This window comes from Neolamprologus multifasciatus, chromosome 1 (assembly GCF_963576455.1).
Source record: "Neolamprologus multifasciatus chromosome 1, fNeoMul1.2, whole genome shotgun sequence".
NCBI lineage: Eukaryota > Metazoa > Chordata > Actinopteri > Cichliformes > Cichlidae > Neolamprologus > Neolamprologus multifasciatus.
The window spans coordinates 38,590,648-38,613,445 of NC_140439.1; the positions used below are offsets into that span (position 1 = coordinate 38,590,648).

At 46.7% G+C, this 22,798-nt stretch overlaps 1 protein-coding gene and 1 long non-coding RNA gene across 2 annotated transcripts in view; both read right to left on the reverse strand.

Moving 5' to 3' along the window:
- efl1 (elongation factor like GTPase 1) overlaps positions 1-22,798 on the reverse strand; it is an 80,696-nt gene that overhangs the window by 36,582 nt on the left and 21,316 nt on the right. The window lies entirely within an intron of this gene.
- On the reverse strand, positions 1,818-20,442 carry LOC146526281 (uncharacterized). Its single transcript, XR_014874090.1, has 2 exons — positions 4,443-20,442; positions 1,818-4,309 (listed from the first exon to the last, which is right to left on the reverse strand). It is a non-coding gene; the product is annotated as an uncharacterized LOC146526281 (long non-coding RNA).

A 22,798-nucleotide genomic window follows, 5' to 3' on the forward strand; every position in this document is an offset into this window, starting at 1 on the left:
AGTTATTTTATACTTTTACTTTAAATTACTCCAAGAAAGAAAAACTACTCCGGCTACGTTTGTGCTTTTGATTCATGCTGTGTCAATAACATTGCAGCGTGATGCTGCTGCTGGCGTTAATACATGCACTCTTTGAATCAGGCCGTCTGTCATCAGTGACAGCAGCTCGGTGGGAAAGGATGCAAAACGCCCTTCATCTACTTACACTTACAAAGGCTGATGCCAACAAGCTGCAAGCATCAATAAAACATCATTTTTTAAAATAATCTCAAATATCATTACTGCAAACTGTCGGGAAACTTCACGCTATAAACGTGAGGCTGCATCGATCAGTCTGTCCATCGCTCCTCAACCCTGAGATACGTGAACTCTTCCGCTTGAGGCTGAAAGTTTTGAGATTTAAAGTTAAATTTCGTCCCTGTGGAAACAAATTCTGCAGAGGAATGGTTCCACGGCAAATTTCTTCTAGAAACACTGTGGCAGGCTTCGTTGTGTTGAGTGGGGAGGCTTTAGTCTCCCTGGCAACAGGTTAAAAACCAAAAACCCAAAATAAAAACAGAATTTTACTGTAAAACATTTGTGGGGCTGTATTTACTTTTTATGGCACCCTTACCTGAAATACAGCATCTGCAGTGAAAGAGCACAAGTGTGAAAACACAAACGCTTATTTATTCACATCGTCCACTAAAAAATCGATTTGAGCTTGAATAACGTGATATCACTTCATTAAATCATCACAAAGAGTTTCAATATAAATGTAACGACAGAATCTCAGGTTAAAGCTCACAAAACTATTTCAACAACCAACAGCTAAAACTCAAATGAGAGCAGAAAGACGTGAACACAGAGCGTGGATCGTTCACACGCCGGCACGGACACGCCGGCACGGGCACGCCGGTGTCGTGCCAAACTAGGTTTCCCCTGCTTCGGGAGCACACGCTGGACTGTCCAAATCACGGACAAACAGTATCCCACATTGCTGATTTTTAGTTTACAAACACTTCTTATTATGAGGCATTACTCCTGAAACTTTGGAGGATTTAGCTCTTTATATAGTAAAGTTACAGGAGAATAAAAATAGCTATCAGCCAAAATGTTGATGGTTTATTAAAATAATCCCATCTGATACACCGTGAGCAATAAATATATAATTTTCTGTTGTAACCTTAAAACTGAATGGTAATGTTACGATACTAATTTTTCACTTTTTCACAAAATGAAAACACCAGTACTTCCTGCGTGCTCCCAGCACAGGGGAAACAAATTCTGTCGGGGATACCTACTTTGGCACGGACAGATGCAGATGCTGCAGTTTCATCACTCTGACCAAACCTGACTGAACGAGCAGCAAAAGATCCAAACCAGGTTTGATCGACATCGTCAGTGTTTCTCTGACTTTGGCTGTTTTTGTTTCTTCTCTCAGTGTTTTTCAAGAACAGTTTCCCATCAAAAATCTGTTTTCTGCATTATTTTCTTGCTTATCGGCAACTGTTTGTTTTTTTTTTCCAGAAATCACCTCCAACAAGAAAGCCTCATTTCTGCTGTTCAGTGCAGAAATATAAGCTTTTAAAACTCTGAGCTGAGTCTCTAATCAAACCTGTAACTTCAGCAGCATCAGGTTCAGAAGCTGATTCATGGTTTTCTTCCATTTTTGATCGACTGCAGAATATTTTAAGGTTTCTGTTAGAAAAAGTCAGACCAGGAAAATCTCCTTCATGTGTTTCTGTTTTATCCTCAGTTACTTTGACACAAACGCATCTGCTGTGATGCTCACAGCTCTGATGAAGCGTCAGCTTTGTTTTTATACAGAGATAAAATATATACGGATATGTACGAATAAATGATCAGAATTAGAATATTTCTGACTGTCAGAGTCAAAATCGAATGATTACAGAAATCCGTGGCGATGCCCTACTGCAGATAAAAACGTGTCTAACGTATGAATTAGGGCTGTCACGATTATGTCGACTATTAAAATCGTCGACGACTAATTTAATAGTCGACGCGTCGTTTGAAGCTTTGTAAGATCCCAAAAGACGCAGGAATAAGTAGTAGGATTTAAGAGTGTAATAACGGACTGAAACAGAAGATGGCAGCACTGCATGTACAAGGATGCCAGCTGCCGTTAAACCCCGAAGAAGAAGAAGCTCTGTCCCAGAATTCATAGCGCAGCCCAGCTCAGTTTCCAACAATGGCGGCAGCTAGTTAGTTTTAATATTACTCTTATTATTCTTTCTGGGTCACAAAATAAACGTTTAACATATTTTCAGGCGAGAATGTAGCTGTGTAAACCTCAAATATCTGCTCAGTTTATCAAGACACCACATATTTTCAAAAGCGCTCCGACGTTTTCGGAGACGTCTGTTACCCACTAGCTCGATAGTTAGCCGGGGGCTAGGCTAACTAGAGCTCGTGAGAACACCGGACTCCCGGCAAACGCTTTCAAACCCACCGCTGTCTTTCGCTACTCAGGTTAAACATGATATATAAGTCACTTAGATAACTTAAAAATGTTATTGTTTGGCTTTTTATAGTATTTTATTTGTTCCTGAGTAAATCGGTTTGGCTGAGATTAAAGTTATAGTTTTTACACAGCTGAATAAACATCAAGCAGACAGCTGATTATCAGAAGTGTGAGATGCTGGAGAATTTACTCCGGTGTCCTGTTATATTTTAGATAGCAAGGAGTTTATTAAACTTCACCGAAACAATCTGCAAATTTCATTAAAATTTAATAAACTATCATCTTGTCTTTATTTTTAGTTAGTACATACCTTAAACACTTAAAGCTGTAAGCTAATGATAGTTATATAAGAGCAGATGCTGCTGGTGCAATAAGCTGTACTTTTTACTTCCAATGGATGATGATCTGATTAGTCTACTATCACAATAATAATCGTTTGTGGCAGCCCTAGTATGAATACGTGTCCTGGTATCATGATGCACTTTAATGATGATTTTTCTTGTATTACTGCAATATTTTTTTCAATCTTAGCACCGAACGACCGACTTCAGTTTAACCACAGTTGGATCGTCAGGTTTTTATGCAGCCAGCTGAAAATATCCGGTCTTCGTTCAGCCGTCAAAAAAACATGTTTGGTGAAAATAAGCAGATTCTGGGTGAGTCATGAGGAAACATGTCCAGACAGAGTCTCCGGGGAGCCGTCACGTAGCCCACACACTTTCACCCCAGCATATGCACACACACTCACGAAAGCCGAGACACGAGTGAAAGCCGAGCGCGCTCATTACCACCTGTGGGTGGTTTCAGGTTAATAAACCCCCCGAACGCCTACGTTTAGCCCTGTGGACGAGTGTGCTGTGGATCTGACACGCAACTGTGGGACATTTCTTTGAGTGAGGATGTTGAGGAGTCCTCAGAAACTGAGCTGTATTTGTGCTGGCAGACAGTGGCAGCTATTAAACAATCACTGCGCTGTGGAAGACACTAAAGTTCTGTTCATACAGGATCATTTCCAGCTGCAATGTAATTATTAGCAGAGAGGAAGAAACCCTGCTGCAGTGCATATTTATAAATTATAATGGAAAAAAGATGAAAAACCATCTGAGAAAGGAAAATGTTCGACTTCGATAGGGGGTCGTAAAAAAGATTATTTTACTTTTTTATCAGATTACTTAAAGACAGCATGTTGGCATGAATATTCAGTGTGGATAGATTTGTTTAAAAACTTTACGAGTAGCTGATGCTTTTCCCAACTTAGGAACGTTTCCCTGCTGGAGTTGATCCTGATGCAGACCGATTAACTAAACTGGTCACACGCTCACAGAAACACGAGAGAAACCAAACTGATGTTCTCGTGAAAAACAGTCACTAATCCAAGTATCCATGTGGATCCGTGGACTCACGCATTCATTCGCTAGTTTACTCAAAGTAAACGTCGCCGGCAGCAGACTGTAGAAGCAGAGCTGAATCATGTGATGTTAAAACTCACGGGGACGTAACGGCGGGCTTTTGGAAGGCAACCGGGTCGCAGAAACATGCAAATTGATTTGTTTATATGTTATCAGGTATTCCCGGGAAAGACTGGAAGCATCCCAGAGGTGCACATGTGGCAACCTTGAGGAGCTTCGTTCTTCGCCTACTCCGGAGCTGCAGGACGGGAGTTGGAAGCTTGAAAGCACTCGTAATGTGTCCGTCCACTCTCACTCCTCTCACGAGTAGGGATGGGTATCATTTAGGTTTTATCCGATACCGGTGCCAAACCGGTACTTTTGAAACGGTGCCGGTGCTTAAACGGTGCTCAAACCGGTGCTTAAAGAATGGAGAACACAAAATTGGTCCAAAAACCTCTCATGTTCAGCTGTTTTTTTGTAAAAAGATAACAATGTTAGCCTTTTCTGCAGCTATGGGGCATATATGGTATCACTCTGGGCTGGAAGCAGCTTAAACAATGGAAAAAACACAAACTTTGTCCAAAAACCTCTCATGTTTAACTGTTTTCCACTTTTTCTTTGGTCATTTTAGCCTTTTTGTCCAGGGTGAAGGGAGTATCTGCCATCAAACAAGAAGACAGCTGCATGTAGCTATGATGGTGTTTGCTAGTTCACCTTACATGCATTAATGTAATAACGTGGTTAGCCTACTCAACGTAAATTACACACAAACAACATTAAGCTACTCACGCAGAGAAGAACGGCTGCTGCTGCATCATCATCCTCATCATTTCTGCTACACTGGCAGGGCTAGGGGCCAGGACTCTCCTCTGCGGGTTTTTGGGGGATGTTGCTAACTCCGGGTCCGATAACAGGCAACCCACAAGCAGTAGATGTGCTCGGTGTGAGGTCTCGCAGCAAGCTATCAAATACGGTGCATTTCTCGGCTTTTAAAAAAACGCTATGCGTCGCCAGGTGTTTCATCAGATTTGAGGTGTTACCTCCTTTGACAGTATCACAGTATCAGCTTAAAGCACTTGTTGCAGCTGCTGAGTTTGCATCTTTTGCTGTGAAGTACAGCCAGACTTTGACCGCTTCGCCTTGGACATTTTTAATCTGTAGCTCTGCTCTAAAAGAACGTACGTACCTGGACCCGCCTACTATCCTCGGAAACGTAAAATGATTGGCTAGAATCTAAAGTGTATCACAGCTCAGGAAAATAAAGCACCGAAATGTGCGCTGCTTTTCCGTCTGGTTACTACCGTTTATGTCAGAACCGGACACCGGTACCCATCCCTACTCACGAGGTTGTTCCCGGCTGCTGCAGGCAGCACGGCCCAGCAGAGCGAGGAACAGAAAGGTCTGGTAAACCCGCTTTGCACCACCTGCTCCACACCAAACATCAGACGCACACATTTAGAGATGAGCTGCAGAGGACATTTAGCAGCTGCTTCCCCTCAGGAGTTGTTACGGCCCAAATCAGACACGAACTCACAGAAACGGCTCTGATATAAGATGGACTACTACTCTTTCTTTTATTAAATCATTCATTTTAGAAAGTGTGGAGCTGCTGCAGAACAAAAACAAAGTCCATGCTTGACTCTCCAACCTCCCAGCGACACAGCTCACCTGGTGTCTGTGTGGGCCTCACGACGCCACTCTGACCGTCTAAACACCTTCGTCATGACTCAGCTGGGATCGACTGTTAGTGCGTCTGAGTGTGTGCGTGTGTGTGTGTGAGAGTGTGTGTGTGTGTGTGTGTGATGGTAAGGGGGCTGGAAGCCTGACATACGTCAACAGAGTGATACATGCCTGGGCAAAGAACAAAACAGTTCACACATTCACACCACAGTCAGCGTTGGCTTTTAAAAGCTGGGGGTCTGACGCACGAACACACAGACAATCATAAAGCCCCCCCACCCCCCCGCCCACTCCTCACGTTGCATTCGAGGGTGTTTTGGTTACAAACGTCTGCTGCTTCACTGCAGATCTGTAAATATGATCATAAAAACTTTAACTTGTAATCCTTCCTGAGTAGCAGTCGAGTTTCGTCCAGCTGTCACCAAACAGAAAGTTCAACATAATACTTTTACTTTGAAGTTCAGCTTCACTTTGAACACGGAGGAAATTCAATACCTTACTTTGCTCCCTCGGTTCTTCATGCCATTTGATCGCGGGCCTACACATAAACATGGAAGGATTAGTCCTTCAATTCAACACGGCTCATATCAGATCTCTTTTCATACGATAATCCTGGGATTGTATCGATTTACACGAGCACCAGTGGACTGTGGACACGTGAGATTACGGCTGATGCTGCCATCCAAACCTGGGTTAGCTGTCAAATGATAGTGACGGCTCACATGGGGGTTTGTCTGCCACTTGGAAGGTCAGGGGGTCAATCCCTCAGGGACCCAAATTGCCATCAAGTGTAAATCATCAGCTGTGTCCAAATCCTCAAGGATTGGTCAGCTCACACTGGTGAGGGTGGGGAGGAAGAACCCCCTTTTAACAGGATGAGGGAGGGGCATCCATCAAAGAGAGATCACAAACAAAGCATCCTTTTGACGTGACCTTTCACCTCTCATCTGAGAAGTTTCCTCAGTTCTAATCAGCTGATAATAGCGTTACTGTCATTACATCGTTGTTTCTACTCTGGAATCTGCCCGACGTCACGGAGACAGAAGCTCCACCTTTCAACCTTCTGTTTGTGAGGGGCAGCCAATTAGAAGACAGTTGGCTTAATGGGGCAGGAGCTAAAAGGTTTTCCTTGAGACAGAGGAGGAGCGCAGGGATTGTCCCGAGTCCCAGTTTAAGATAAAGAAGGATTATTTTCAACCATCAGTCATGCAAAGCTACTCTGGTAGATTCCAGGAAGAAAAAAATGCACCAAGATTTGGTGTTTGGAGAAAATGCTTCCAAGCTGTGTCCGAGAGGTGAGAGGTGGAACATCTCGGAAGAACCAAAACAAAGTCAAGCTGCCCTCGATTGAAGTATTTGGGATTACGGTGAGCAGGATGACGGAGAATAAAGACAGAAATCAGCAGCTAAACAGAATCAGTAGAATCTGCAGCACACTGGTGCTTCAGCCCTCACTCCCAAACTTGACCAAACTCATTGACGAACACATTACGGCCTAATTTGGACGATCGTTCTTCTTCCCCGCTGCTGCTGCCACCGTTCAGCAGCTGAAACGCCGCTCACGCTCCTTAATTACTCAGGAAAATTAAACACAAGCGCAGCTATTTTGGAGAGTGGGACGTTTCCCCCACTGCATTTTTTTCTTTAATGTAATTTGTAGAAATTGCGGCAGCAACAAATCACCGAAGGTAGCGTGTATGGCTTTTATTCCAGCAGTCCTGTCTTCCTGCCAAGAATATGTGGCGAGCTGGCAGCAGGAGAACGGCACAAACAACAGAACGGAACATTTGTTCACTCAATACATCAGAAATGACCAGAAACATTACATCTCAGAGCAAACACGCCGTTAAATGCTTTAACATGTGCGCATCTGTGAAAGGTAAACGACGGAGCTGAAGAAACTTCCTGTTATTCCTTACGAACGACACACGGAGCCAGCATCAGTCATCTCAATGAGCCTAAAAGCCTTTATTTTCCACTTCGGCGGAGCTTTCAGACGCTTGTTGTTCCTCGCTATTACACCAAAGGGAGTTGGGGTCCTGGCTATTTTAAGAAGGGAAAAAAGCCACTGCACGGAGATCTTAGCTGTATCTCATTTTACAGCCAGACTACATATTTCCTCTTCAGCTCCAACAAGACAGACTCATGACTCACAAATGTGTCTTTTGAAAGAGGAGGCTGAAATGTCAGGAGAGCTGCTGGCTTCGTAAAGAAAACACATCTACTTTCAACAGTTGTGGAATTAAATCTAAAAAGGTCAGAAAGCAGATTTTTCTCCCGGCCTACGCTTCCTGTTTGATGTGCCGAATCTGAGGCGCGATCATCCAGAATCCAGCGACGGCAAAACAACCAAAAAGCCGACCCGACTTCAGGTAGGACCTCTTCCTTCAGGTCGGACCTCTTCCTTCAGGTCGGATCTCTTCCTTCAGGTCGGATCTCTTCCTTCAGGTCGGATCTCTTCCTTCAGGTGTCCTTCTGACGTTTCACCACCTCAAACTCAACATCGCACAACAGCTTCTGTCAAACTGACCTGAACTCCACACGGAGGCTCCTCGCTGCTGCCAACAGACGAGCACGTGGCTGCGAGCCGAGGCCGACCACATCTGGCAAAGTATTCATTTCACCGCGTACCAAAGGAAGGCTTGTTCAGTTCACACTGATGACGGTGGGGAGGAAGAACAGGACGAGGAATCCACATGATCAGGGAGGGGCATCCATCCAAGAGAGATCACAAACAAAGCATGGGGGGGGGACTCTTTTTGACATGACCTTTCACCTCTTATTTGAGAGGTTTCAGTTCTAAAGATCAGGATCTCGTCCTGGGACGGACCCTGAATGTGGCGTTTCACATCGTTGGAGAAAATGCTTCCAAGCTGTGTCCGAGAGGTGGAACATCTCGGAAGACCCGAAATAAAGTCAAGCTGCCCTCCAATGAAGTATTCGGGATTACGGTGACCTGGATGACCAAGAATAAGCCGCCGAACTTCATGATCACATCTGGCAACATATTACAAACGAGTATTCGTTTCACCGCAGGGAAGTGGGCTGGCTGGTAGAAGTAGGAAATAAGGAAGGAAGGAAAGAAGGTAGTGGAGTTCAGGAGAGGAGACTACATGCCTGCAAACATCATCTTTGACTTCCTGAAGGCTGCAGCAGCCAAATCCTGCATTGATCTAATGGTAACTTTTTTCCATGCACACTCAGATGGAAACATCGGGGCACCTCAGCGTCCTGCCCGAGGACCCTTTGATAGAGCCGGGGTCACACCAGCAACCTGGCAGCTAGTAGCTGAGCGGCTCCGCCTCCTGAGCCACAGTCACCTGTTTGCACAGGTCTGTCACACGTTTCTTTAATAGATAAAATCACTGATTCCTCATCTTTCAGTCCATCAACATGAAGCTGAAATGTTTTAGAAGCAACTGAATATTTTATAGCAATAAAAGTCAAAATAACAATCCTTCATTTTTACAGCAGCTCTGTTCTTTCAAACCGCTGCTCAGTCCCAGCAGCTCTGCCTTTGTCTCTGCTCTCTTTGTCTGGAGTGTCAGAGGCAGAAGCGAAGCAGCTTTTCCTCCTCGCTAACGCCATCTACTGGCCGCCTGCACGCCCGCACCGCGTGGCTCAGACAAAGAATGAGGGCAGGCGGCCAGCAGCTCTCGTAACGGACAATAGAGAAGACGGCGTGAGGGGGAGGGATGGCTGTGATGCAGAGGCTCGAGGTCAGCCGGGTCCTGGATCGGCGTCCAGGGCCGGGTCACGGGCCAGAGCTGGAGCAACCGAGGGGACGGGACATGCAGGTGAGCGGGAAAAACTCTGGAGGGGGGGGGGGCTGTGCTGCAGACACCTGCTGCAGTCAGCTGACAGAGACACACACACACAGTCACACACACACACACACACACACACACACACACACACACACACACACTCACACACACACACACAGTCACACACACAGACACAGTCACACACACACACACACACACAGTCACACACACACACAGTCACACACACACACACACACACACACACACACAGTCACACACACACACACACACACACACACAGTCACACACACACACACACACTCTCCTGGATGTCTATTCAGTGACTCTAACTTCACATCCTGACCCACCTACACGCTGCTTCTGCTGCTTCTGACTGATGAGCACGAGGACGCAGACAGGACAACACAGCAGAGCGCCAACAAAGACGGGACACAAACCAGCGCATTGGTGAACCTTAAAGCGAACCTGCGTAACCTCTGCACCCTCACGGTTCTGATCACATGACTCATAAACGTTCATAACAATAATTATTAATCACAACCGAGGGGAAACATCGCAGCACATTTCCTAAATTACGCCGCTGAACGGCATGCTGGGTAATGCTAGCCAGCTGAGCAGCTAACAGTGTGGCGACAGGTGGGAGGGGCTCTGTGTTGCATTCAGGAGCAGCAAAAAAACAGACGGAGGATGAAGCGATAACAGCAAAGTTGTTCGAGGATGTTCGCAGTGGGTGGGGCTCCAGAAGCTCCACCCACACACACAGTGACAAAGAACCAGGTGAGGCATAAATAGCACGCTGCCCGAGGCTGACAGGTGTTTTTAGCTGCAGGCAGACTCGTCCTGGCACAAAGTTTCAGCATTCGCCTTAAAAGAAGCCCCAGCTTGAGGCGACCTGATTGGTCCAGCCTCAACAGTGTCATCCAACGTCCAATCACAAAGTTATCCAACACCAAAATAAACATTATTACTGTGAGCATCATTGTTTTAAATGGGGAGGCAGGCAGCCAATTAGACTTCAGCAACCAGAACGAAGCCTTTACGAGACGTAACGATCCAACTCTGTTTTTAAGACTACTAACTTTCCTTTAGTTTCTTGCGATGGGCGGGGCTTAAAAGGAGTGCAACTTTCCCCTGTGGTATGAAAAAGCTGTTACAGTCCACTGATATTATTCCAGGTACTGAATTTAAACAAATAAGCCCCTCCCTAAAAAGCCCCCTGCCCAGTTTTACTGTAGGGAACACGGCAGTCGGACAACAGATGTCCTCAAACCTCAGAAGGAGACGCCTGCTGGGTCTGAAAGAACGAGTCACATCAGCCACATCTGCAATGACTTAATATGTCACACTGAGATGAAGCATCCACCCACGGCTGGGAAATATCTGTGAGTCACTGACGACAACAACCAGCGAATGTAACCGTCGTCTTTTCTCAACGTCTAATCTCGTTTGATGAATCGTCCTAAAATGAAAGGCGGAACGTGTCCGTCTGCTGGCTCCACCTCATCAACATCTGGAAGTTCGTGTTGGACGTTCGTCCAAAGGAAGTTTGTGTACAAGAACTGGTTTATATTGTTTTTGGAAACACAGCACAGAATAAAAGAGATTAAAAGTGTAATAACAGAGCCTGTTAGTCTCATGTGCGTTTGGTTCCTTCATTGCGAGCTCGAACGCTCCTTTAGAGCAGATCCATGTTTGTAAACTCGTCCGTTTCTAATTTCAAATGCAAACATTTTACTTGCACAGCAGCAATAATTAGACTCCTGGAGGGTGGGCGACATGCAGAGTGGGTTAGCACACTACAGTGTGAACTATGCGAGCTTAACCTTTCTGAAGCCTCTGTCCATGAAGTCGTCGTGACCTCTAACCTTTATTTTTGTGTCTGTGAAAACGATTTTTTAATATTTCGTATTCTGGGACAGGAAATGAACATTTTCCACTTTGAAAACTTTGAATGTTTAATTCATTTCAACCATCCACAGCTCACAGCTTGGGTCATACACGTCTCCGATTTTTACACTTCATTTGTAGTTTTTTCATTAATAACTAAAAGGAGATCTTTTATTTAACCCTTTAAACCAGCGGTCTCCAACCTTTTTTGCTCCACGGACCGGTTTATGCCCGACAATACTTCACAGACCAGCCTTTAAGGTGTTGCGGATAAATACAACAAAATAAAACTAGTACCGGTACCGAAAAAAGAAGATTTATTCATAACACACGTGAAAAGACCCAGGAAAACCGAGTAAACGATAAAAACGATAACAAAATAACGCTGAAAACCGATAAAAACCCTGAAAACTATACATTTCACACCTGAACCTCAACTCTCGCGGCCCGGTAACAAACGACTCATAGACCGGTACCGGTCCGAGGCCCGGGGGTTGGGCACCGCTGCTTTAAATCCTAACCTAATTTACTCTTTAAACCAGGCCTCGAGGGCCGGTGTCCTGCAGGTTTAGATGTTTGATCCATCACAGCTGATTCAAATGGCTAAATTACCTCCTCAACATGTCCTGAAGTTCTCCAGAGGCCTGTTGATGAACTAATCATTTGATTCAGGTGTGCTGACCCAGGGTGAGATCTAAAACCTGCAGGACACCGGCCCTCGAGGCCTGGAGTTACCCACCCTTGCTATAATAATAATAATGGATTGCATTTATATAGCGCTTTTCGAGTCCCTCATAGCGCTTTACAATTCCACTATTCATTCACTCTCACATTCACACACTGGTGGAGGCTACAGTTGTAGCCACAGCTGCCCTGGGGCAGACTGACAGAGGCAAGGCTGCCATATCGCACCATTGGCCCCTCTGACCAACACCAGCAGGCGGTAGGTGAAGTGTCTTGCCCAAGGACACAACGACTGAGACTGTCCGAGCCGGGACTCGAACCGGCAACCTTCCGATTACAAGGCGAACTCCCAACTCTTGAGCCACGATCACAAATGCTAACCCATCACCGGTGACGGGTTTGAAGGGTTAAAACGGGCTCGGTTCGGTTTATCTGTTAGAAACATTAAGAGGTTCTTACACGCTGCTTCCTGAGGGCCGAAAACCTGACATGTGGTGTCGTTGTTATTTATGGACTGGTTCTTATATAGCGCTTTTCTACTCTTTCTGAGCACTCAAAGCGCTGTACACAACTTGTACATTCACCCATTCACACCCATTCGCACAAGCACATTTCTTTAAGTGCTTTCTAAGTAACATTCACACACATTCATACTCCGATGGATGCATCGGAGAGCAATTTGGGGTTAGTATCTTGCCCAAGGATATTTGGCATGCAGACTGGGGAAGCCAGGGATCGAACCACCAACCTTCCGATCAGTAGATGACCTGCTCTACCACCTGAGCTACAGCCACCCCAAACACCATTATGGTGTTACTAATTTATTTTTACACACACACACACACACATCTCTCCCTCTGATCATGGTTGTTACATGTCCCACCTTCATCTCGGCTCCACGACATTTGGTCCTGTCTGATTCGCTCGTTGTGTCTCTTGTGCGTTTGTCTGTATATGTTGACTTGTTTCTTGTTTCTACTCTTTTATTTCTTCTGATCCGTTCGGTCGTCTCTCAGCAGCACTTCGGTCAAACTGGGTTGTTTTTAAATCTGCTTTGTAAATAAACCAAAGTTTGAGTTTAAGCCTCATTTGCGATCGCTGCCACAGACGACCCCGCCCAGAAAACCCCTGTACACATCATCACGACTGTGGGAGCAAAGCTTTCACGCTGATCGTCCTCCTGTGTGCACAGATACACTCGCGCCTTCAGCTCGGCCAGGTTACGAACATCAGCGTCACTGCTGCTCACGTGGATCGTAGTGAAACGATGCATTTACCTGTTCCTACCTGTTTCTGTTCCTCTGTACAGGAATAAGATCATACTTTAATGACAGGGAATCGTTGCTCTTTTCCTCCACGTGTTTCTTTCCTCTCAGCTGCATCGTTCCCAAACAGACGAGCAGCCTATTACTGCGAGCTTCAAAGATCTTGGCTACAGTTCAGCAAAGAAAAGCTGAGGAGAAAAATCTAGATCAGCCAGCCAGAGCGAGGCAGTGAGGGAGGGAAAGGGAGAGGAGGGGGCACGAAGGAGGAGGTGGTCAATAAATTTCCACGGGGAGAGCGAAGGACTGATGAGGTGGAGAACGCTTCACGGCTGTGGGATCTCAGCAGGGCTCGGCTGGGACTGGAAACTGTGTCAAGGACGACTGAGGAAGAGACGGATGAGTCAGGAGCTGCTGCACGCGCACGTGTGCACGCGGGCCCGCCGAAGTCAATTCCTCGCTGACACACGAGGTCATCGACGGCAGCCTTCTACTGTAGAGACGCGGGTCGATATAGAAACTACGCGCTCTCCGAAAAACAAAATCTGTACTCGCTGCGCCAGAGTTCTTCTAAAATCCAAGCTCGGCACTGATAGCGAACTTCTTGGGGTCATAGCGGGGAATGACGGCCGGAGCTTCAACCACGCCCACGCCCACGGTTTATTTAGAAATGAACTTTTTCTCCTTTTTAACATTGTTGGTTCCATCTTTGATTAACTGATGAGGTTTTTCACTCCTGATTATTATGTTCTGGGGGAAGAATAACAAGAAGAATATTTTCATCACTGTTGTCCATTTAAAGTCAAACAGTAAAAGAAAGAAACTGAAAAGCATGAACGTGACACACAGATATGTGCTCGGCTCCATCAGCGACACACCTGCGAGTCGAGGTGCACAGGAGCACCTCTGTGACGGGGCCAGACTACTTCCTGGTGTCAGATCAGTGATAACCTGACTGTGTGGGCACCAAAGCCTCTGATATGATTATACGAGCACTTTTTCAATCGGGCAGCGTTAGCTCAGTAGGTAGAGTGGTGGCCCCATGATCGGAAGGTCGGGGTTCGATTCCCCTGAACAGCTACCCTGAGGGATCAATAAAGTATACTTTCTTTCTTCTTCTTTTCTTCTAATCACATCACATTTTTCCGTCACGCAGTAACGCTGACACGTGTGAGCCGATGGCGTGAGAAGCTCACAGTTCTCGTTTGTTTTCAGTGTAACTTGGGTTTTTAATGATTAAAACTTTCCAGTTTCATCACTTTCAGTTTTAATCAGAGTGAGACGCTAACGTCACGAGTTAACTTTTCCAGCCTCATGTTTATTTTGACTTCACCACCTTCGGTGAAGTTTTCAGGCTGTGTCACGCTGAGAAACCAGCAGATACGTCATCGCTCACACGGGTTTGTTCTGTCCGCCGTGGCGTCCAATCGCACTGAGAGCGTTACAGGAGTGGGAAGTTTAGATTACGTGGAGATTTGGGAATATTTGCCAGATTCTTTATTTCCTTGTGTCGAAAATAGACGCGGCGCATATTTTTAGCAGCATGCAGCAAAGAGACGGAGATACTGCTGTTAGCTTTGTTAGCAGTGGTCGGATCAGCCGACACTCTGTCTGTCCGGCGTCTGGCTGATGCTGTGAGGCCACAGTGTAACCACCGTGCTGCCCCCGGGGGGAGAGCTCACTGTAAAATGTGAGTTAGCTGGTTAATAAATTAAACATCAACATCTGAGCTGTGAAACTGAACCAGCTGAGTTTATGGAGCCTGAAGTCACATGGTCAGCGTTTCCTGACAGACTTCCAAAGCCCACCAATCTGTTAATACACTATTTTATAAAAATGACTAGAAGCAGAGGAGATGAGCTCCTCCCACAAAGTTTTAAGTCTCAACATTGAGACTTTTGTGCTCCAATTTTCCAACACCAGACGTTTCAGCTGAACTTTCACAGAAAGCGTCTGCACGGCTCCAGCGAACGCAAACTGCTCTCAGATGATGACGGAGAAGTCGCGACATGTGAGCTGTTCATCTGAAAGCCTCCCGCTCTTCTTCTTCTGCAGTGGGTTCTCCAGTTTGTGTGTCACAGACACACAAACTATTCAGTTTCTCGATGAAACACACACTTGATGATTATTTGAATGTTCAACAATCCCGCCCACCAACCCAACACTTATTCCTACTGTAGAGGAACAAAGATCTACTCTGAAGCTGAAAAGCAAACAAATGTCTGACAGCGCAGATTAAATCGATATCAATCATCTGACCGTGAGCGGGACGCACAACGAGTCTGAAGTGCCGAAATGTTTTCTTAAGAGGAAAAAGGCGAGCTTTATGCAACCAGGCTTAAAATCTCCCACATTCACGTTTCCTCTTTAAAAAGCAACACTTCCCTCTGCAGCGACGGGGTGGGGGTGTCCCACAAAGACGCCTGAACGTCCGAACGCTGCAGGAGACGGCGGCATTATTGACGATGCGAGCCGCACCGGGATGAACCCGGCTGGCCTCTGCCGTCGCCCGGTGCGGTTCGCATCAGTAAAATCATTCAGTGGCGCTTCCTGTTAAAGATCTGGGTCGCTCGTCACCGCTGGCTCGCAGAGGGAGAGCTGATGCAAAACAAATGTTTTCATAAGTCGCTCGGTGTTGAATCAGCATCGCTCGCTTCACTGCTTTTTTCTGTCTTCCCCCTTTCTTCCTCCCCCAGGACCGACTCACTCGGGCCGCAGCTGCTTCACATTAGGCCTCGATGATTAGCGCTCGACGCCGCCCGCGTCTTTAACCCCTGTGACAAACGGTCGGCCTTACTAAGCTCGCCATCAAACGCCATCGAGCTGCTGTGTACTCTCCCTCAGCTGCGATGGCAGATAAGTCCCACCGCCGCTCGGGTGCACGCCGCTAATCGAAAACAGCAAAGAGGATCAAACAAAGGACTTTTGTTAAGGTGCTCGCAGAGTTTCCACGGCTCGGTCACAACACGCCATCACTTCTGCTGTTAGCGTTAAACAGAGATGCACTTCAACCCAGCAAAAACAGACGATATAACGAAGACGCACGAAAAACATGTTCACTGCAGCTCCCGAGAAACAACTCAAAAAGTCCTGAGTGCAGAAGTTCAGATCAACATCACTTCAGCTTTAAGATGAAAACATTTGTGATCAAAAACAAAAACATCTCTTCTTGGCGCGTCGCCACTCATCCAGGTGACCAAACACAACATAAAGTGCAGCTTTTACTTTGAAGGCGACCACAGTCTCCGTTTCCACGTCGCACTTTCAGTTACTTCTTAGCGGATAGTTTGTGTTTGCAGGCGAGTCAGCGTTTGCTGGGGCAAAGTAATGTTGGCGTGGCTTTCAGGAAGCGCCATAACCCCCAACAACCACTCACTGACTGAATGCACGCTTCAGGGGGAGGGGCTTCAGTCTGGGTGGAGTTAAAGTGGGCGATGGTGTAGCGCTCATCTCCAACAGGTGTTGGATCAGGTGTAACCGTCTTCTTATTGAAGCTGCTGAATTGCAGCGATGCTCAGCCAGGACGCAGAGCAGAGATGCGGTGGGCGTGTCCGTACGAGCTTCTGCTTATCAGCTAAAACGGCACTTTAGCTTTCTGCTCCTGATGCTGAAACAGGAAATGGAAACTGTTTCCACAGTTGGAAGGAAACCAGATTAAAATAACCATCTGAGGTGAGATCAAACTGAAACTAAACAGAACGTCACGTCTGACGATGGGAAACATGAACACGAGCACGGACAGCGATGCGGTCTCATTGGTGATGAGGAAAATCAATCGGTTAGGTTATTACCAAATGCAACTGAGGCACTCCTGAGTGTTAGGTCGATGGTTTGATCCCTGGCTGCTCCTGGTGCATCGCTAACGCTTTCTGCACGTGACCAGCAGCCGGGCTGTGACACTGCACTGTGCAAACTGACCGTCTCCATGATGTCCAGCTCAGGACGACTTCATTTGATGAAAATGTTTTCATATCATTTCATTTGTGAATTGAGAAGCACGACGTGAAGCTGTCTGCCTCACACGAGTCGGCTGAAGTCGCGCTCTGTGTGCATGCGGCGTGTGGGCTGCATTTCCTAAATGATCGGGCAATCCGAGCAGCGTCAGATTAACACAAAACGCATGGCTGTGCAGAGAAAAGCAGAAATGACACTGACACGAGCAGGTGTGATTGCAAACTGCAGGTGGGCCCAGTGGGCGTGGCCATCGCCGTGTTATTGGTTTCCTTCTTTCTTTACGAAACGCAGCCTCTCCAACACGAGGTCACACATAGATAAGCAGTGATCTGCAACAGTGTTTGTGACATGAAGAACTCAACAGAACGTTTATATAATAAGAACAAAGCCATAATCATCAGAAGTGTTTTACCCAGAAGTCTGATGAACGCCAAGAAATCCTCCTAAATCACTTTGCTCCGTTTAAGACGAGATGAATCAGACTCCACGCTGTGATCGTTTATGTGAGCGCGGCATGAAGATGTGAGCTGCAGGCAGATTTGATGTGGTTAATCTCTGCGAGACAACGTTTTCTAGTTAGCCTCCTGCAGGAGCTGTTAGCATGTGACAGAAGGAGAGAGATCCTCGAGCGACTGACATCAGCCACCGAAGAAACGCGGTCGATACTCAGCGCTGTTAAAGCGGACCTCATCTCCTGCTGTGTCCAATGTTTCTATGAACTTTACAGGCTTGGAGGGGGTGACAGGTGACACTGGGTGAATACATCAATGCTGCCAACTGAGAATCACCTGGATCAAGGATGTCACGCAAACTCCACAAACAGGAAGTTCGATCTTCAGTGAGGTGATGATGCTCGTGCCTGCAGTGTTTCCACCTCCGTGCTGCACCACATGGTCACCAGCTTTGCACAAAGACACGGTGGCAGGTAATACTTCTCTCCGGCTCGCGCGACACACACAGAGCTTCAGCACGTGCAGAACTTCTGTGGTCACCGCTCGTCCTGTTAAACGAACACAGAGGTGCATGTGTGCTAATCCACTGCAAACATTTAGAGCCAGCTGACACACAGAAAGGATCAACTGACCAAAGCCCTCTATAAACAACAAAGCTGAAACCTGACGCTCACCTGGGGAGGAAAGCCTCCTGAGGCTGCCTGAGGACGCGAGGGGAGGGGACGCGGGTTAAGACTGAACTGAGCTGAAGCATGATGGGAGGCCTTCATTTCCTGAGGCTGCTGTTTCCAACAGCTGGCAGGAAATAAGGAGGGAAGGCAGCACAATGCTGCGCACACAGCACAGCAGCTGCCTTTCCTTTATCTTTCTGCTTTCTGTTACTCATTTAAAACAGTCGTGGTTTTGGGGGGGGGGCACACACAGACACACACACACACAAAGACAAACACAGCGTTTGGTCCTGCAGCCTGTGCAGCGTGCCATCATGTGGTTCACTGGAATATGATGTTTTCCACATCAAATGTTGCTTTTGTGTGTTTGTGTGAGAAAGTCGTGTGCATGTGTGTGTGTGTGTGCATGTGTGTGCACGTGTGTGTGTGTGTGCATGTGTGTGTGCATGTGTGTGTGTGTGTGCATGTGTGTGCACGTATGCGTGTGTGTGGATGTGCACGTATGTGTGTGTGTGTGCGTGTGTGTGCACGTGTGTGTGTGTGTGTGTGTGCATGTGTGTGTGTGTGTGTGCGTGTGTGCACGTATGCGTGTGTGTGGATGTGCACGTATGTGTGTGTGCATGCATGTGTGTGTGCACGTGTGTGTATGTGTGCACGTGTGTGTATGTGTGTGTGTGGGTGTGCACGTGTGTGTATGTGTGCATGTGTGTGTGTGCACGTGCGTGCATGTGCACGTATGTGTGTGGGCGTGCATGTGTGTGTGTGGGCGTGCATGCACGTACGTGTGCGTGTGTGCACATATGTGTGCACGTGCATGTGTGTGGGCGTGTGTGTGTGTGTGTGCGCCTGCACGTGTGTGTCCTTCTCCAATGACTTGCTCCAGCGTCAGATAATAATGGGGGTTTAATCAAGGTCAAGCCTGGTGGGGTTTCCACACGTTGGTGCGCCGCTGGCAGCTTCCTCCCTGCCCGCGGTCCAGTAACAGGACAGGAATGATGGCTCCCACATGGCCCGAACACTCGCAGAGAGACAGAGCATGTTTTCATAGATCTGAGAAGAACAGAAATTGTTTCCACCCCGCCTGCCACCGCTTCAACTTTCTGCTTAGTCATCAGGCTTCTCAGAAGAACGCCGCGAGATCCCCGAAGAAACGAGCTGACTGTGTCTGATTCCAGCGTTACTAACATCACGGTTACAAAGAAAACAGACAATCTCTTCCCTCGGGAGGTTTTACGCTGAATCGATCTGCGGTGAACACCCAGCAGCTCTCTGCCGCTTTCTCCGAGTGCTGCCCGGGACAGACGAGAAGGCTGGAGGTGTTTCAGAGAGGCGGGGGTCAAAGGGCAAAGAAACAAACTTATCTTAATCCTGACAGCTCGACAGCCAGCAAACAAACTCAAGTTTACAGGACAGGAAGCGGCTGTGACACGTTCAGCTGTTTCACTGTAGCAGCCTCAGAAGTGTGAAAAAATCATTTTCACCAGTGTGATCACCGGTGAATGAAAAATAATCCCCTTTACTGGGATATGACAGGACACTGTGGGGGTTTTGTTCTGTGCTCAATGTTTCCTTCAAGACGGAAAAACTCGACGCCGTCAGCAGGAACGAGCTTCCTCCATCTCTATTAAATGTTTCCTCTCTTCCATCTCAAGAAAACAAGAAGAGGAAGAAGCTGAAAGAGAAACTGGAGAGAATCCACACGTCGAACAAACGACAGACGCAACAGGTTTGTGCAGAGAAAGCACCGTCACGCAAGAAAAGTATAGAAGTGCGAAGACTACGATCCATGATGACAACCGACCAGTGTGACCCGACGCGCTCAGCGATCTGTCACTCGACAGCGCCGATCCATCGCAGCAAACATCAAAGTTATTCTAGTCAGAAGTTGCAACATCCATCACTGACGTTTGCTTCCTGCGCCTGCTGCAGCGCTCGAGGCTCCTCAAGCAGCACCACTCATTCACACCAGCGCTTCCTATCCAACGCTCGCAGTCCAATCGACACACAGCGCAACCAGGGCGTCAAGCAACCGCCAACCTTCCAACTAGTGGATGACCTGCTCCGCCTCCCAGGTACGGCCACCCCGAGCAAAACAAAAGCAATGATCTCAACGATGTGTCGTGAGCATCATCCAGCCTTTGCCACCAGAGCTGCAGTCACATCTGCTCCAAGTTTAAAACATCACATCTGAGCGCCGAGCGCTCAGATGTGAGCGCCGTCAGGACTGTGACCGGGCCTCTCCAAACGTCATTCTGTTTTCCTTCAGCTGCTCACACGTGGACCCGCTGGTCTGTGTTGGATCATTAACTCGCTGCAGCACAAATACAGACCACAGCCTGAGACGAGCGGATATCTGTTTTTTAAAAAGAACGAAATATTCACAATAACGAGTAAACATGAACCTTTGTCAGCCTGTGGAGTCTGCCTGGGAGCTCAGTCTGACTGATCTGCTCTGCAGGCATCCAGATATTAGCAAACGTCTTATCAAATTATTAGACCACAAATATTTTAGAAAGCATCAAAAACCTGTTTTAAACTAAAATATTGGTTTTTTTATCCAGCAAATAAACTGAGCCGACATCTCTGAGACGTCTGAAATTATTCCAGCAGAACATTCAACCAATCTGCTGTCACAGCAACAACAAACATCTGTCAGTCCAACTCAGGTTTAACTGATCCAGGTTTAACTAATCCAGGTTTAACTAATCCAGATCAGAGTCTGAAACAGTCCCGGATCATTACGGCCCATCTGTGAGACGTCAAAGCTGCGTAAGGAGACGAGCTGCGAGGTCCATTAAAGGGCAGATGGGCTTATTGATTACTTCCTTCGCTGATGCCACCTGATGGCGGCGCGTCGATATCCTAATGCACGCCTGCTTCATTATTCATGACAGCCTCACGAGAGGATTTCACACAGGTCCCACCTCCACCCAGAGCAGCGTCCAGCAGCAATAACGCGAGTCAGATCAATGCTGCACCGGGGACCGCCCTGAACGCAGCGCACACGATCAAAGTGCAGCAGACGTCTGCACGGCGGACAGATTTCAGGCCTGACGATGCTGCGTTTGAAGATTCAGAGTCACGTGAAAAAGTCACGATCCAGCGGCTGGAGATCCTGGTTCAGCAGCACCGATGTTTCTGTGAGTCTGTCTCTGTGGAGGAACTTTGGTCCTCTCTTCTTCACAGCGATGCTTCAGCTCGTTCAGGTTTGCAGCATTGGTTCATGCACAGCTCTCTGAAGGCTCAGCCTCTCAGCCTCTCAGCCTCTCCTTAACCCAACTGTAACTCTGACACTAAAACCACATTTGGTTCTCAAAAATGCCTTCAAACTTATGGGGACCAGGAAGAAAGAAGAAAGAAGGAAGAAAGAAGGAAAGAAGGAAGAAAGAAGGAAAGAAAGAAAGAAGGAAGAAGGAAAGAAGGAAGGAAGGAAGGAAAGAAAGAAGGAAGGAAAGAAGGAAGAAGGAAGGAAGGAAGGAAAGAAGGAAAGAAGGAAAGAAAGAAGGAAGGAAGGAAAGAAAGAAGGAAGGAAGGAAAGAAGGAAAGAAAGAAAGAAAGAAAGAAGGAAGGAAAGAAGGAAGGAAGGAAGGAAGGAAGGAAGGAAAGAAGGAAGGAAGGAAAGAAGGAAGGAAAGAAGGAAGGAAGGAAGGAAGGAAAGAAGGAAGGAAAGAAAGAAGGAAGGAAAGAAGGAAAGAAGGAAAGAAGGAAGGAAAGAAAGAAGGAAGGAAAGAAGGAAAGAAGGAAGGAAAGAAAGAAGGAAGGAAAGAAGGAAGAAGGAAGATGGAAGGAAGGAAGGAAAGAAGGAAGGAAAGAAGGAAAGAAAAAAGGAAGGAAAAAAGGAAGGAAGGAAGGAAGGAAAGAAAGAAGGAAGGAAAGAAGGAAGGAAGGAAGGAAGGAAGGAAGGAAAGAAAGAAGGAAGGAAAGAAGGAAAGAAGGAAAGAAAGAAGGAAGGAAGGAAGGAAGGAAGGAAGGAAGGAAAGAAGGAAGGAAAGAAGGAAGGAAGGAAAGAAGGAAAGAAGGAAGGAAGGAAAGAAAGAAGGAAGGAAAGAAGGAAAGAAGGAAGGAAAGAAAGAAGAAAGGAAAGAAGGAAAGAAAGAAGAAAGGAAAGAAGGAAAGAAGGAAGGAAAGAAAGAAGGAAGGAAAGAAGGAAGAAGGAAGACGGAAGGAAGGAAGGAAAGAAGGAAGGAAAGAAGGAAAGAAGGAAAGAAAAAAGGAAGGAAAGAAGGAAGGAAGGAAGGAAGGAAGGAAGGAAAGAAAAAAGGAAGGAAAGAAGGAAGGAAGGAAGGAAGGAAGGAAGGAAAGAAGGAAGGAAGGAAGGAAGGAAAGAAGGAAAGAAAGAAAGAAAGAAAGAAGGAAGGAAAGAAAGAAGGAAGGAAAGAAGGAAGGAGGAAGGAAGGAAGGAAAGAAAGAAAGAAAGAAGGAAAGAAGGAAAGAAAGAAAGAAGGAAGGAAGGAAGGAAGGAAGGAAGGAAGGAAGGAAGGAAGGAAAGAAAGAAAGAAAGAAAGAAAGAAAGAAAGAAAGAAAGAAAGAAAGATACAAACACACACACACCCCTACACTGCAAT